The sequence below is a fragment of the Siphateles boraxobius genome, unplaced genomic scaffold, assembly GCF_051911475.1.
Source record: "Siphateles boraxobius isolate OS27281-9 unplaced genomic scaffold, OSU_SipBor_1 87, whole genome shotgun sequence".
NCBI lineage: Eukaryota > Metazoa > Chordata > Actinopteri > Cypriniformes > Leuciscidae > Siphateles > Siphateles boraxobius.
In genome coordinates, this window is record NW_027509216.1 from 1,080,941 (window position 1) to 1,098,074 (window position 17,134).

At 40.7% G+C, this 17,134-nt stretch overlaps 1 pseudogene across 1 annotated transcript; it reads right to left on the bottom strand.

Annotated features, from left to right (window-relative positions):
* Window positions 1-870: 870 nt before the first annotated feature.
* Window positions 871-4,828, bottom strand: LOC143731505 (transcription factor Sox-9-A-like; annotated as a pseudogene). The gene is made up of 3 exons (XR_013200781.1): window positions 4,170-4,828; window positions 3,439-3,673; window positions 871-2,948 (listed from the first exon to the last, which is right to left on the bottom strand). The product of XR_013200781.1 is annotated as a transcription factor Sox-9-A-like (transcript).
* Window positions 4,829-17,134: the final 12,306 nt, after the last annotated feature.

Below are 17,134 nucleotides of genomic sequence, written 5' to 3' on the forward strand. Positions count from 1 at the left end.
TTCTCTGATCGGTTTTAGGCCTCTTTATATGTGGAAATAAATCTGACATGACTGTGATATGTGCATTTGCGTCTGCCATGTAAGCGGACAGATCGGATATTCCCGTCAATGCGAGTTGGAGAATGCTCTTTATTCTCCGCCTTCAGCACCTCTACCTTGGGTTGTTTCGACAGGTGTACAGTGTAAATGCAGATATCGAATATGGGTCACTACTAAAAGAAGATGTAAGCTGATGTAAGCATAAAAAAAATCTGATATAGTCAACAAATGACAATTGTGCATCTGGACCTGCAGTGCAAATGCAGCCATATAGTCTCCCTATAGCAGCCTTCAGAACAAGTTCAAGGCAAGAATCCAGCTGTGTCTATCATGTCGCTTGTGGATAACATGCACTCGTTTTCTTGACCATTTCTGTCATCAAACATACTGTTCTGCGGTTTATAGATGTGTTTTCTCGCTGTTGTTTAATTAGCTACGACACAGTGATGTCTGTCGCCTCACTGATCTCCTAATGACTGATGAAATCACCACTGCTGTTTTTACAGCCGAACGCTGGATTCCTGTTTTCCTCCTGATGAAAGATGAGCAGTGAAAGTCTGATCGCTTTATCAGCTGTCTTCAGCTCTCTCCCTCTTACTTTACTTACGCCATTCTACATCATGTTTTATGTTAATAAAAGTTGAATTCATTGCATGAGTACTGAATTGTCTGGTTTCATTTTTTTTCTTCCTCTTTAATGTTGGATGAGTAGATCGCTGTGTTTCATTATAACACAGCGATCTACTCATGTGTTAATGTCATAAACATCCCACAAAAATACTTCAAGCTTGATTTAGGCTGTTTGAAAAAGACACATTTTAAAACAAAGGATATTTTCTATATCTTTCTTTTTATTGCAAATAATGATACAAAAGATAAGCTTCTTTTAAGACGGTGGCATGTTTTACAGTTTATTGAATGAAATAAAGAACAAGGGAAAGAAATAAATGCTGGTGTTTTCATAGAGATGTAGCCAACGGCCTGCAGAAGTTCCAGTTGTTTCTATGACAGGTTTGATCAAGTTTCACAATTATAATCGGCTCTCAACTAGATTATCAAAAGAACATTTAAAAAAAATTTAAAAATGGAAACATTAACAAATGATAAATAAATGAGATGGTTAAAGTTTTCACTACAACTAAATCATAATCATCTCTGAAAACATTTTTATCACAAATTAGTCTTACAAAGCCGAAGTACATGATAGTATTACTTTCAAGTCAACGAACACTAATGAATAAATTAAAGAGGTTAAGACTCTATGGCATCTGAAGGAATGTCAATCTGACCAATGGGGAGCTACAGAGGAGCCTCAGGTCAAAGGGCACTTCCTGTTTCTCCTCCACGATCTCTATAGGCACAGATGGATGAAGGCAGTTTTCACGGAAACACCAGCTCAAATATGGCAAATACGCTTAGGCAGGGACTCTAGAAGCGTTCGAGTTCAGACTGTACATCTTTCCCCAGATAACTTGCACGTACTCTGCCCAAGTTTTAAGAACCCCTCACAAATATATACAGAGGAAAATATCAGGCAAAAGGAGTCTTTACAAAAATATCATCAAGGAGGTCACAGACAGCTGCGTATAAATCCCCCAATCCAACAAAACAGAGAAAAAAAAAACACATACACAGTACATACTAAAATAATTATCTTGATCTGTCCTCACAGAGGATTTCTCTTCATTATATCTAGAAAAATATAATTAACAACTCCAAGCAATGTAAAAAAGGCACAGTCGGGAGCCATTCCGTGAGTTTGAGTACTTTGAAAGATCTCCAGGGTTTCGAGCGAGGGTCTCAGGAGAGTCTCAGTAGGGTCTAAGGAGAGTTCTCAGGAGAGTCTCAGTAGGGTCTAAGGAGAGTTCTCAGGAGAGTCTCAGTAGAGTCTCAGGAGGGTCTAAGGAGAGTTTTAGGAGAGTCTCAGGGGGGTCTCGGGAGAGTCTAAGGAGGGTCTCAGGAGAGTCTAAGGAGAGTTTTAGGAGAGTCTCAGGGGGGTCTCGGGGGAGTCTAAGGAGGGTCTCTGGAGAGACTAAGGAGAGTTTAAGGAGAGTCTCAGGGGGGTCTCAGGAGAGTCTAAGGAGAGTTTTAAGAGAGTCTCAGGGGGGTCTCAGGAGAGTCTAAGGAGAGTCTCAGGGGGGTCTCAGGAGAGACTAAGGAAGGTCTCAGGAGGATCTAAGGAGAGTCTAAGGAGGGTCTCAGGAGGATCTAAGGAGGGTCTTAGGAGGGTCTCAGGTGGGTCTCAGGAGAGTCTCAGGGCCGGGACAGCTGGGTGTAGACCGGTTGTTGCTGCTCCCAGTGCTGAGGGCTGTGTGGTGGAGGCACCGACGGGACGCCCGCTGTGTCCGCAATGGGGGTGTAGATGGGCCTCTGGCTGGGGCTCATGTAGCTAAAGGCGGGGTACTGGCTGTAGTAGGAGCTAGCGGGGCTCTGGTGCTCGTACTCGTACGGGCGGGCGGTGGAGGGGTAGGGGGAGCTGTAATGCTGCAGGTTGAAGGTGGCGTAGCTGGCGTGTTGTGGGGATCCCTCGCTGTAGTGGCCGGGACTCAGCTGCTCAGTCTTGATCTGAGTCCTTTGCTGGGGTGGCTCGCCACTCAGCGAGTGCTTGGACATCCAGGTGTGAGCCGATCCGGCCTGAGAGCCGAGCCCGTAGCCGGAGGAGTACGCCTGGCCACTGTTGGAGACCGGGACCCCGGGGTGTCCATGAGGAGGCAGGTACTGGTCGAACTCGTTGACATCGAACGGCTCCATGTTGGAGATGACGTCGCTGCTCAGCTCGCCGATGTCTACGGCACCAAAGTCGATGCCCTCCTGCAGTGGACGGCCTTCACGCTTCAAGTCCGCTTTGCTTGATGGCACGTCTGTTTTGGGGGTTGTGGGAGGTGTGGGGGGACCTTGGGACTGACCTGCTTTTCAAAACGGAGACAAGAATAAATAAAAAAAAAAGAAATGTAGTACCTGGCACACATTATGTTGCTGACGCAACCAGAAAGCTGATAAAGATACACAGCGACGTTAAGAAGGCCAGATAAGATTTATGAGTTTCCCTGCAGGTGTTACATAAGGTGCTGTAGTCTGCAAGGGTACAGGACTCCAGTAAAGTCAAGTTACCTTCATTTTTATAGCGCTTTTAACTATATAGATTGTTTCAAAGCAGCTTTACAGTGATAATAGGAAATTAAAGTAACATAGATTGATTGGCTTTACAGCAGCTCTAGAATAAAGTAATTGTTCAGCTAAAGTTAGTTTTTGATTGATTCACTTCCGTTGCAAAGATCATTAGTTATTAACTAAGGGGCCGCAAACACGACACCATTTTAACTGCAAGAACAGAAAACTTAGGAAAAAAAGAAAAAGAAAAAAAGGCGATTAAGAAGTTGAAGTACCTGAGTTGTCTGCCGGGGAATGCACTTCGCCCATGCTGGACGCCGGAGAGTCGGCCTGCTGCAGGGCTTTGAATATGGCATTGGGAGAGATGTGCGTCTGCTCGCCGTCCTCGCCGTCATTCTGTCCGTTCTTCACAGATTTTCTTCGCCTGGGCTGGTACTTGTAGTCGGGGTGGTCTTTCTTGTGCTGGACCCTGAGACGCTCGGCCTCCTCCACAAACGGACGCTTCTCTCCCTCATTCAGTAGTCTGCAAACATCCATGAGAAATGATCAATAATCAGATTTACCTTCTCCAGTTAATAAAAAAACGAAGTGTTCTATAAATTATTATTTATTTTTTACTAAATAATATTTAGTTTTACTGAAATAAACCCGAAAACTAGAAAATGAAGACAATTTATATCCAGAACAACAATAACAATTTCTTAAAACCAAAGATTTTTCCCATCTACACATTTGAACTTTTTCTACACTAATGTGCATGTAAAGTAAGGGTTAGTTTGCCTATTTACAGTTAAACTCTTCTATACATTCACCTTTTCTCAAGCTTACCAGTAGGCTATTGGTTTATAAGCATTATTTAGTTAATCTAATATTTGCAATGCAATCGCAAAGTTTTCCAGAGTTTGCATGGGCCACTAAAATAAATAAGTCTTGTTCTGACTTCTGGATTTTGGACTTTTCTTGAATCAAAAAAAAAAAAAAATTAAATGCAATTAAATGAAGTACACTGCATCTGTTACCTCCAGAGTTTCCCGAGTGTTTTGCTGAGCTCGGCGTTGTGCAGGTGCGGATACTGATCCGCCAGTTTCCTGCGCGCGGCTTGAGCCCAAACCATGAACGCGTTCATGGGTCTCTTGACGTGCGGTTTGCTCTTGCTGGAGCCGTTGACTCTGACAGGCATGGGCACCAGGGTCCAGTCGTACCCCTTCAGAACCTGAGACACCGCGTCTCTGATGCAAACAGGGAACTTGTCCTCCTCGTCCTTCTTAAACTCTCTCAGGTGCTGCTCCGCTCGGGTGCTCTCGCTGTCCGAGCCCGAGCCGGAGGGACACGGAGACCCGGCCGAGTCCTCGGACATGCTCGGGCTAGGCGCGTCGGACAGACTCTTGTCCTGCTCGTCGCTCATTTTCAGGTAGGAGTCGAAGAGATTCATGCAGAAGAGTGAAGAAAACTGTCGTGCAGCGGTAAAATCCTCCTGCAGGAGTTCAGACGAGTGTGTTGAACGCGCGCGCGCTCCTGCGCAAAAGTGTCCAAAGTTCCTCAGAGCTGCTCAGATCTGCGGCTCGCGGGAAAACAAACACATGCAGCACACGACATATATCACTGAGATGAGGACGACAAATCCTGCCTGAGTGTGTTAGTGTGTCGAGATATGGAGAGGTTCTGCTCCCTCTCTCTCCAAATCACATCACTTATATGTGGATGAATGGAGGCGGAGCAGAACACGATCTCTCTCTCTCTCTCTCTCTCTCTCTCTCTCACTCACACACACACACACACACACACACACACACACACACACACACACACACACACACACCAAAGCTAAGATTCAGAGAATAAGAAAAAAGAAACAATGACCATAGACATGACAGTATAGATTGAAAATATAAACTCTACAACAACCTGCTGATCTCTTTGTTTCTTGAGTATGTAGTCTACACTATAAAAATGCATAAACGTAGATGTAGTTAAAGCGAAGTGAAGTGGTAAAAATACGTGTTTATACACTAAAGAAAATAATTTCGGCCAGCTGGTACAAAATAACAAACTGCACATGTATATAAAGTTACTATAGAAGTATATACAGCCTAATGTGCTTTTATGTTTCTTTTATTATGTCGAAATAAACTTCACCTGAAACGCAAAATCACTCGAGATTCTGTTTTTCATCTGAAGTCAGATTTCTGCAGTTCTCCATTTGGTACATCTAAATGTCAAATGAGTTCATAAGTGTGTTCGTTGTGTGACCGATAGGGGGCGACATGAGTTCAGGGACTCATACCTTCATTCATCAGTAGCACAGCCTACTACAAACAACTGCTGGACAAATCACACAATGAACTTCGCTGAAAATGGCTTTTGTCATGATCACAATTTTATTTTTATTTATTTTAAATCTCAACACAGCACATTAATTACGGGTGCACGAGATCCTCTGCGAAAATGTATTATGCTTTGCATCTACAAGAGCCAAAACAACTTTGTTTGGGCTTGTTGTCACATGTTATCTTGTGCGTTAATGATGGAAATGTTCAATGGTTTTTTATAGACAAGATTTTAAAGGTATGTCTACAACAGACATTGACTATAAAAAAATAAAAAAATCACAGTAATAGAAAGTGCATTGTAGAATCTCTCAATACTAAACACCAATACTTTATTTTTATTAAACTGTTTTGTTTTAATTTGATTACCAACCCTTCACCAACTTTACTTTGAACTGAATATATTAGTATTTTTAAGCTAATTTGTTGCATTGAAAACTAATAATAATAAAAAAAAAACATTTACAAGTGATATTAATGAAGTTAAAATCTCTTATCTCGTGGATTTAAAAAGAACAAAAAAGATTATGTATATTAACTGTACATTTTATTTATTGCATGATTGTATTGTTTTATTTTATTTATGCATTTTTACATTTTTTGTTTACTTGTTACTCTCATTGCTTTGATTTTGTATTCCTCAGTGCTTTTGTATATTTCAGCCTTTTGCATTTAAAAAACAATTAAAAACTTCATTATTAGCATTACACACAGTATATATGACATTAGTTGTCAAACTTTCAAGATCTTTCACTTACAGTAAATGAGTCTGTTTCTATACTTTACTCATTATGAATTACTTTAATTGAAATGCTCTAAGTATTTTCAATCTATAAGTTCAAATCAACAGTACAACAGCAACAACAATATAATAAATCTTTGGTAGTGGGGTAAAATAGAAATTGCTCAGTTACTCTCTGTCTCTCTGTGTTTATTTGTGCAAGTAATGTTGTGGAAATGTAATTTTGGGCAGAACGTGGGCTACACATGTGTTCCTCATGAGCTACCTGAAATATCATGTTTAATAGATCACAGATGTGTGTCTGCCCTCTCTGTATCGCCAAATTACCACAATTACCTGATGAGAAAAGCGGGCTTTTTCACCTATTATAAAATGGGCAAATCATCTACACTACGTTCAAACGTTTGGTATCTGTAAAATTTTTATGTTTTTTTTTTGTAAGTCTCTAATTCTCACCTAGATGTATTTATTTCAAAGAGTAAAACCAGTAATATTGTTCAAAATGAAGTATCTGTTGGTGTAGCGGTTGAGTTTTGGCATGGGTGTGTGTGTGTGGTATCAGCCGGTGGAACTGATACAGCGGTTCCTCCTCATTCTGCCCTGAGCGTCAAGCACCGTTCCTCACACACACAGCAGTGCTGGGAAACTTCTCAGCTTTATTTCGAGCCCCAGTGTTAAAAACTGGGAGACAAACAGTGAAAGTCAACTGCTAAATCATGTCCCCCACTCCTGTTCACGCTTGCAGATTCTGTGTGTGTGTGTGTGTGTGTGTGTGTGTGTGTGTGTGTGTGTGTGTGTGTGTGTGTGTGTGTGTGTGTGTGTGTGTGTGTGTGTGTGTGTGTGTGTGTGTGTGTGTGTGTATAGCGTTCATGCTTGTATTGTTCCTCCATGTACTTTTATAATGCAATGTTTGCGGACGACCCTAAGTGATGTTTTCAAGCAGCGAGACACTCAGATGTTCATATTAATACTCCCCTGTTGTGTGAATCATGATAGTGTGTGATCTCCATTCAGTGCTGTAAATGCAGATCTCCAGGGTATTAGCAAAGAAGAACCAGATTTTGACTTGATTAATCTATTACCTCCAGGGCCGGACTGGGACCAAAATTCGGCCCTGGCATTGGTGGTTTTCACCGGCCCAACTAATTGATGACGTTAAAAAAAACGTCCCCAGAATCTGAAATTTTTTCCCACTGAGACACACCATACAAAGCAGCAATGACTTTCACACTGTAGGCATACGTCATGATATAAGACTGAGGCGCATAGACTTTAGTCCATACACATTCACAGCACACACTAGCATGGAACAACGGCCAAAAACACACGCACACACGAGTATGGCACAGCAGCCAAAAACACACGCACACACACGAGCATGGCACGGCGCACAACTCGCACACAACACAACTGCTTAATAAAGAAAAAGCACCATGACCAAACCACAATAGAATATATATGATAAAAAGAAGCATGACCTACCTTATTAAATCAGCAGCCGTTGCATCAGCGCGCTCTTCTCCGCTACTCTTTCAATGATCGGCCACTGACATACTAGCAAAATTTATTTTACTCTTTCCCCGCTTTTGGTTGCGTACTCTTGACGTGGAGCATATTACTTTGGGCAGAGGGGAGGGCCTCTGCCTATCACTTCCGCATGCACGTCCTGCCATTTCACTTGCCAGTAGCTAGGGGGAGAAACCCCCCTATAAATATGGGCCGGCCCATCTAGTTTTTTCCGGGTTTCTCACGTATTTTAGCTCTTTTCCCGCTGTCTTCCCGTTTAAGTATTTTCCCGTAAAATATCCCGTATTTTTACACTCTGATTGTGTTAACTCAGAACACGCAACTATCTGTGTCTGTGAAGTGGCGGCTTGCACTTGGGTTGCTAGACCTCCAGTAAGGCAGGTGGCAGTATACAGACAGTAGCTTAGGCTACTATCGAAGAAGAAGAAGAAGAAGAAGAAGAAGACGGTAGCAGCGGCGCGGGCGCGAGCGCGAGGAACATAGCGAGGAAGAGGGAAAAAGCATGGGAAAAAGTAGCGGTGAATTGAATTTGAAATGATCAAGGAGAGCAACGTGGTCAGCTCGGCCCAAAACAATAGAAAATAACACCGGCCCTTCTGGCATGTGCCAGAATTGCCAGATGGCCAATCCGGGCCTGATTACCTCCCTTAATCGTTGTAGGCTATCTTTATTTTCTTATCTTAATAAAATTAGATGTTACATCTCAAGGGGCTATCCTTTCAATAAATTAAATTAAACAACAACAAATTTATGAACCACTTCTTGAAAACAATTGAGTAGTTCTTCTTACGTCATCGCGTAATGGCTAGTGTAGAAAATATAGCGTGAAGGCTCTCTGGATTTGTGTCCGAAATACGGTTCAGTGATCCCGAGGACTGTGTACTTGCAAACCTGTGGATCTCAGTTCAGTTCACTGTTACTCCAGAACTGTTGGGACAGGATCATTCAGCCTGATTTGCAAACTAGTCAGAGCAGTTTATTACATAGAGGCAAACCTAGACCGGGGGTGTATTCCAGAAAGCAAGGTTAACTTACCCTCACCTTTATCCTCCGTGGCCTGGGTCGAGTTCAGTCAACTCGGATTATGAAGAGTTAACGGTGACACACATTCTCAATCGAGCGGCAAATCCAGGAGTGAACATGGAAACGGACGGTAAGAAGCGCGATTTACATTCTTATAGCATATCACCACCTAGTGGGCAGTTTTCTTATCTTTTCTAGCCTTTAATCAGTTTTTTATTACTTTGAATAAGAATACAATTATTTGTTTGATGCTAAATATATTCATTTAAAAAAGAGGGATGGATTGACCCCAAAAACTGTTTGTACTTTTACAGATAATATGGCTGTATAAGTTACTTTGGCTGTTTTACTTCCACATTTGTAGTGATGCATCACATATGCATTTTATTATAGAAATACATTACATAGAAAATGTCCCACTTTCATTCAAAAACCTTTTTAAAAAGCAAGTATACGATGTGTGAGAAGAGAATAAAATAAGATAAATAAATTACAATAAAATATTGCATAATGTAGAGTTATGATATATAAATATATAATATAATATTGTGTGAAATCTGTAATGTTCACACGAGCTCATCATGCGCTGAACACCTGAGGGTGTTTTCACATAAGAGTATATCAGCGGATTGGAGTGGGAGCGGAGCGGTGTGATTTTGAATGGAGTGCGGAGCGGATTTTTTAAAAGTCGGAGCGTCGTGGTTTTCACTCGCTCCAAGAGCGCTCCACTACCGCTCCATCACGAGTACAATTCATGCCAACGGCTCATTATAGAACTGCATTTTTAGTAAGGATTCACACGTTAAACACATTATGCTAGCATGATACATAAATTAAATTTTGTAAGATTTCAAAGCATACTTACTTTCCTCGGGGAACGAAGACGGAGCGGTGTTTCTGATATCAGTGAGCGAGGAGTGGAGCAGGGAGCGGTAAATGTTGATCCCGGAGCGGAGCTGGAGCGGAGTGATTATTAAATGCTTGGAGTGCGGGGGGAAAATTGTTGCCCCTCCACTCTGCTCACACACTCTGTTTCACACTGGGGTCGTGTGCTGCGGTCCGAGTCCGAGCGTGATCGTTCCCGGCGCTGAATCGAAGGTAGTGTCGAGTTCAGTACCTCAGTGTGCTCCTGGGTCCACATAACAGCTTTCACATTAGCATGTTTTCATGAGAACCGTGCCCCGATCCAAACTAAACTGCGAGTGTAAAAACATCCTGAAACAAACTAACTCTAAGACATGACTGTTCCGGAGCAGCTGATGTCTTAGAGTAAGTTGCTATATGGTTACTAATATAGCCTGTTATGTTACGTGATTGGTGGATGCCATCTGACTTTCTAATTGGTTATGTGAAAATTTGAATTTTGTCTATGCTTGTACCTAAAAGAGTCTTTGGGCACCTGCAATCTTTTAGCCCTGATGAAGGCCTGTGTGCCAAATGCATTGGTGGCGAAACAGTATTTTTTCAGCCACACTCTCTCTCCCAATTCACAAGTGTTACTGGTTTTCTTCAAAAATAAACTTGTTTTTTCCTTCCATGCACCTTATTGATTTTGTGACCAGAATAACTGTACAACACTTCAATTTGTTCCCTAAAAATTCCTTCCTTTTTGGAACTGAAAGTTGATGTTATCTGATGTTTACTCTGGGTAAACTTACCCAGGTATGTCACATAACCTGCTTTATAGAAAACCACCTCGTTTCAAGAGTCGAGTCGTGACCTAATGATCCAACCAGTTCACTGAAAAGAACCGGTTCGAAGAGCAATTCTGACTCATGAACTCGACATGAATGGAGACAACTAGCTCCTGCCTCCAGAAGTATGGATCTCTGTTGGACTAGGGCTCTTCCGACAGGATCTAGACTCGGTTCACAGCTGAATTTATCTGTGTTGCCTAAGTAGACGGGGTTGAATGAACCACACCTTCTAGGGATTGCTACATTTAGTGAAAGTAGAAGCTTATTTGGCTGATATCTAGTCGAGGCTCAGTGAAGAGTTTGAGGAACTCCTTGCTGCATGGACGGGCAGACCTATTCTCTAGGAGAAACAGAAAAAAAACAAGAGGAAACATGAAGGGAGGAATGGAAAGATGATGGAGTCTGTGGCCTAGACTTGTGAGAAATGACTTTGCACCTGTCCGCTACTTTCCCCTCAGAAGTGCCAGCTTCCACAAGCCTGCCAGGCTGGACACACCTGGACTGAGGACCGGACAGGGATCGCTCTCCTGGTTTCCCCGCCCAGGGTGTCGGCACACTGTCAGAAAGCCACTCCATACGGACGACTGTCTCCGAATGTTTGCTCGGCCAGATCAGAGTGCAGCGACACGGGTTGAGTGTTTACACAGAAGCTAACGTTTGAACAAGACTTATCATGGGCCTGGCACCTTCAGAAGGCATGGCTCAAGTGATCCCACAATGTTTTTTCACACTTCCCTGACAACCCCACCAAATCTGGCAAAATTACACACTCTTCAAGATAACTTGAGCTCAAGTAGAGGCACTGCGAAATAAAATGAGTGTAAATAAGATGTTTGCTGACAAACTACTCAAGTAATTACTTCACAAATGAGCTTTTTAGTACACTAACAATGAACTCTTGAAGTCTTTTATGTCATAAAAACCATTAACCGTATTTAACCGCTATTCAGATGGAGCAGAAGCATTGCATTTCATTTTGTGGTCACTTACATTTCCATCCTTGCGAATCTCCAACCCTAAGTAAGAGCAATAGTAGCTAAAAGTTCTGCTTGGCCTAGTGAACAAAACTGTTCATGCAACACCTGTTCTGTTTAATTTTACAAGCTTATAGAATATAACTGTCTGTGCCTCATTGTTTAATCATTTAAAACTGCTATAAAACAAAGATTTTTCCTGTAAGAATGTGATTTTCCATCAAACAGCTCCAAACAGTCATAAAGAAGCAGTCAATTTCAGCCTTCACTTTTACAACCCATAATTGCCATTGCACAGTTCCTTGTGTATCTTTCATGGCTTTTGTCTCTGTTTGAAGATGTGGCCATTATCTTGCTCTTATCGGCTTCTGGTTTCGAGTTAAGTCAAACACCTTGTGGACTTACTGAATGAGGATATTCCAGTCCTTCCAGATAAAGCGCTGTGCCGGTGGATTGATCCCACCTGTAGAGAAGGAACATCATCAAACGCCCGCCGACCTCACAAATGTGCAGCGAAGTCTGGACTATCACATTTTCAAGATTAAGCCAGATAAGGCAACACCTCACAAATATCCACCCATCAGTGGCTTTTTATACTTTAGTATATACATTTTTGTTTTGAAATGAATGCATTTATATATTCTATATATGGTATCCTCATTTAGGAAAGTCCTCATGATTTTGTAGCACAGCGTGTTTTTGTGTGTGTGTATGTGTGTATGTGGGTCAGGGTTTCCGTTGTCCGTTAATTACCGGACATTGGCCTGAGAAAAAATGAAATGTCCGACAAAATTAAATCTCTCCGGTCAAATTGTCCGATAAAAATTGCCTAATAGAAGGTTCCAATTCATCTCGGTTTCAGCGCTTTTCTGCGGCACTGAGGACAGCGACTCGGTAACCTACCTGTGTAGCTCTCGTGTCGCTGTCCTCAGCTCAGTAACGTTAGCCTAACTGGAGGAACCGCACACCGGAAGAGAAGCGCAGCGCCGCGTCGCGTCTAGGACAACTCGAGGTATCGCACAACGGACGCACACTTTCTCAGTTTATGGCCTGCAATATTGTTATGTTTAAAGACATTATGGAATTAAGATAATGTCTGAAATGTTATGATTGTACTGTACAATTAAATACAATCGTTGCTGAGCTTGCAGTCTGAACACTTTACCTCAGACCGTCCGTTAACTGAATGAATTGAGAATATCAGCTGAAAATCCGATAACATCAGCACTGAGGAGCTCTATTCCAAAACGATATAAATCCATTTCAATAGTTTTCAGGAAAATAATTTATTTTACCTAGACCCACACATTTTGTGAATATTCAATTTATCCTGTTGAAAAATTATTATTAAATCAAACAATATTGTTGATGATAAATTCAAAGTTATCATTCTTTTCCAAAAATTGATGGTTTGTCTTTTAAAAAAACAACAACAAGAGAACATCCAACATATAATCAGGGACTCATACTATAAATGAATATAAATTAAATAAGTGCAAATGCATGAAATATATAAAAGCCAAACAAAATAAATAGTAAAATAAAATAGATAGTACAAATAAAATAAATATATCCAATGTCACGTTCCAATATTGTCCACCACATAAAACAAATTTAAAGATAACAAACATACAAATACCAGTCCTTAAATACAACAATGTTAAAAATGCATTCAAATCATATATATCGGGGGGAGACATGGTCAGACATGATTTTGGCCACTTAATTAAATTATGTTTTGTAGAAAGCCTTTCTTTAAAGTGAATTTCGTTTTGCATAAATTGTATCTTAATTTTAATATTTTTTTCATCAACCAATTGCCTGGATTTAATAAATAAGAAGCAAATAGACAATATAATCATAACATGGAGGCGCGGGCGCTTGCATTGCACGTGAACTGCAGCGGATCTCATCACAAATTAACCGAAACTCAGCGTATGCCTCACACATGAGAAATATATCTAAATAGAAAGCTTGAAATGTCTTTAAACGAAACAATTAAAAACGAAAAGAAATAGGATAGGCCTACTCTCTGATTATGTAATCCATTACATGCATTTCTCTCTATAGGCGCGTTCACGGAGATGGTGATAGTCAATTTCATCTTGGAATGAATAGGACGTTCATGTTTTTTTTCTGTCTATTTGAAAGTTATGCTAATAAACATGTTGCATTCTATACGGCCTGATTATGTCATTTTTTAAGTTACATAGACTGCCTCCAGTTTTCCTCAACTTGACTAATTAAGAGGCGATATTTGACCGGCATATCATCAAAATGTCCGTAAAACGAAACCTCTGCCGGTCACTCTGACCGGCACCATTTTTTTCTAGCGGAATCTCTGATGTGGGTATGTGTGTGAGAGAGAGTGTGTGTTATTATCTTTTTGTGTCCTGACCTTCTTTCAAAAGCATTTAAGTATTATTGTCAAACAGGAAAAGACATGAAAAGTGTTGTCCAACTTGTTATATTAGTCTGGTAATGTATGATTAGCAGATACAACAATTTCAACAAAGTCTGGAGTGAAACGGTTCTCTTGCAGATAAGTAACTGTCTGGCGTATTAGTGTGAAGACTTCACCGGTGACTCATGCAGATGTCTAGTGTGTGTGTGTGTGTGTTCTTGGTTGAAGTTACTGATTCAGTTTGTGGTTTGCGCTCAGTTTTCAGCACTGGTTCAGTCTGGGTCTACAAACCACCGTGACTCAGAGTTTTATCCGAGAGCTTAGTGACCTCCAGTCGTGAGTCTGTAATTAAGCTTCTAGAGTTCCCATTCACATTCACATCACCTGAAGCTCCCCGCAGACCTGCTCAAATCACACACAGTCTCCACAGCTCAAACACAGTTCGTGTGCTTCCATGCTGTTGCATTTTTCTACAATTGCATATCATTCTGTCTAAATGCCACACTTGAGAATCGTTGCAAACTAAAGGGGAGATATTAGTTTAAATCCTCTGTCCATTTTAACCTTTGCTAGCTGGTTAGCTGGTTCCAGAGATCACTGTTTGGGCCACTGACCAGTGACTGCTATGAGGCTTTAGGACGGAGGTTGGAGAATGCAGAGCAAACATCAGAGTTCCTCAACAGAAGCTGGGTCAGTGTCTCAGAGGTCTCGTCTGAGTGCCGTTCGGAGCAGGACGGAAACAATCCTTGCGGAGGAATTTCTCACCAACAGAGCTCGTCGCACAGAGGCAAGCAGGGAATGTGAACCCTTCGAGAGCTCCGGGGAACAGATGAATGTGAAGAGGAGGCCTAGTGGGATTGATGTGCTAATAAAAGCTGCGTAAGCTCTTCCTGTCGACCTCCGACTCAGGGTTTAAGGGGAAATCACTGACATTTAAACATTTAAAGTTATGATTATTAAAAATCATTTTGCAATCGGATTCTGGCCCTTCTGAATTAAAAAAAGGAAAACTTGTTGATCAGCATTTGAGTTGTCTTTTGCTTTTCTTTGATGATTTAACTAGAGATGAGCGCACATGAATGCCACTGTGAGTGGGGAACTGCATTTTCTTCTAGCCCTGACGGTTACAGACTGAAGCCAACTGGTAATTGTCATAAATTTGTATTGTGTTCAGTATGTTTCCATCCAAAGTTGTGAATCTAACTTTTTGCAAAATTGGAATATACACAAAAAGATTTACATATAATGATTCCATTCATGTTCAGGAGAACAAAATAGTCTCTTCCTGGGGATTATTTGTGCTAAAATATCTGTTAAATAAATAAATAAGGAAGTTGCTGCAATCAGGGAAGAAACTCTGGCTCTTTTTACTCTTTGAATAAACGCTGTCATGTTGTGTTGCAATCGGGAACACACTCGTGTGAGACGCTTCTGGAGGTAATTAAACCCAATCATTCCTATCACACAATTTGAATCCGGCGTTTCAGAATCACCAAACCAACATCTGAGATGCTGTGCAATGAAACTGGTTTGTCCAGTTATCCAATCACAGTCTGTGTTGAGGTGTTTGTTGCACATTGAGGGATTTATTCAGTAAATGCGTTTCCAATGTAGTTTATGTCTTCTTATCAGATTAAAAATGATCCGTCTCAATTGAGTCCATACGTTTTTAATGCGCATATTTTTTTAATTTATGCACATCTTGGCATTTCCATCCAACGTATTTTTTTATGCGATACCCCAAAATTTGCATAAAAATATGTGAGTTAGCATTCAGTGTTTGAATTTTTGTGTATTGTTAATGACTTCTGACCTCCAAAGTAGGAACTTCCTAGCAATCTAAATGGCAGTTTAAATAAACTACTATAAACAAATGAGTTTTCTTTTTATCATAGTTAAAGGACGAGTTCGGTATTTTACACTTAAAGCCCTGTTTTAAGATCGTTTCTGATGAAATCGAACGGTTAAGATTGAAATTTGGATAACATGCTGCTGTCCCGAGAATTTACGGTTTCTGTATTACCACCCCCCCACCTATACAATGGTTTCATATGGGCACTGGAACAATCATTCATAAAATGCATTAAACTTTAGTTTACAAAGACGTGAAACTCACCGAATGGTCTGGGGTGTTCACTGATATGCTCACACAAACATCTCTGCAAAAGATGCTTTCCAACAGGTGTTTTACCGTTCGTTGTAAAACTGTGGACCTATTTTTCAAACGCCTCACAACCGGACATTCTTCCGTTGAGAGCTTGATTAATAGACACTCCAGCCCAGTTGGTGACGATAATGCACCTTTGCCAATGTTTGGATAGCGTAGCCTACGATACCATAAGACTACAGAAAGAATACAAACAACCCCATTTCAGTCAATGTCAATGGAGTTGGACAAAAACTACGATAAAACCTGTTGGAAAGCATCTTTTGCAGCGATTTTTGTGTGAGCATATCAGTGAACACCCCAGACCACTCGGTGAGTTTCACGTCTTTGTAAACTAAAGTTTAATGTGTTTTATGAATGATATTGTTCCAGTGCCCCTATGAAACCATTGTGTAGGTGGGGGGGTGCTAACACAGAAACCGAAAATTCTCGGGACAGCAGCATGTGTCCAAATTTCAATCTTAACCGTTCTATTTCATCAGAAACGATCTTAAAACAGAGTTTTAAGTGTAAAATACCGAACTTGTCCTTTAATCACAGCAGACAATAGCGCATCTGTTGAATCACCTTTCATGCGACGTAAATGTGTATGAATGCTGCTTTTATTACAATGCACTTTTACCCGTTAGAATTTAGTGGCAGACAGGGACACAGTGTGTTGAGCTCACATTTTTGTAATTACTGTGGTTTGTCAGGAGAAAAAAAAAAACCTATGAAATTTTTTGTCAAGTTAATTTTCATTAAAACTCTCTTAGATCTTACCGATGAATGTGGCCTTGCATTGGCTAATGCTGTTGAATTAAGGTTTAAAATGAATTGATTAATGACAGAAGTTTAAAATACAAGCTTTAGGCCTATTTAAGTGGTTTGGTGCCACTGTGATAAGGGTTTATAAATATATATATATATAAACACTTTATTCAGCAAGAATGCTTTAAATACGTCCAAACTGACAGTAAATAATTTTACATTATGACATATAATTTTTTTTATTGTTTTAGACATCGATTATAATAATCATAAATGTTTCTTGAGCATCAAATCCTATCAGAATGATTTCTGAAGAATCATGTGACTAGAGTAATGATCCTGAAAATTCAGCTTTGATCACAGGAATAAATGA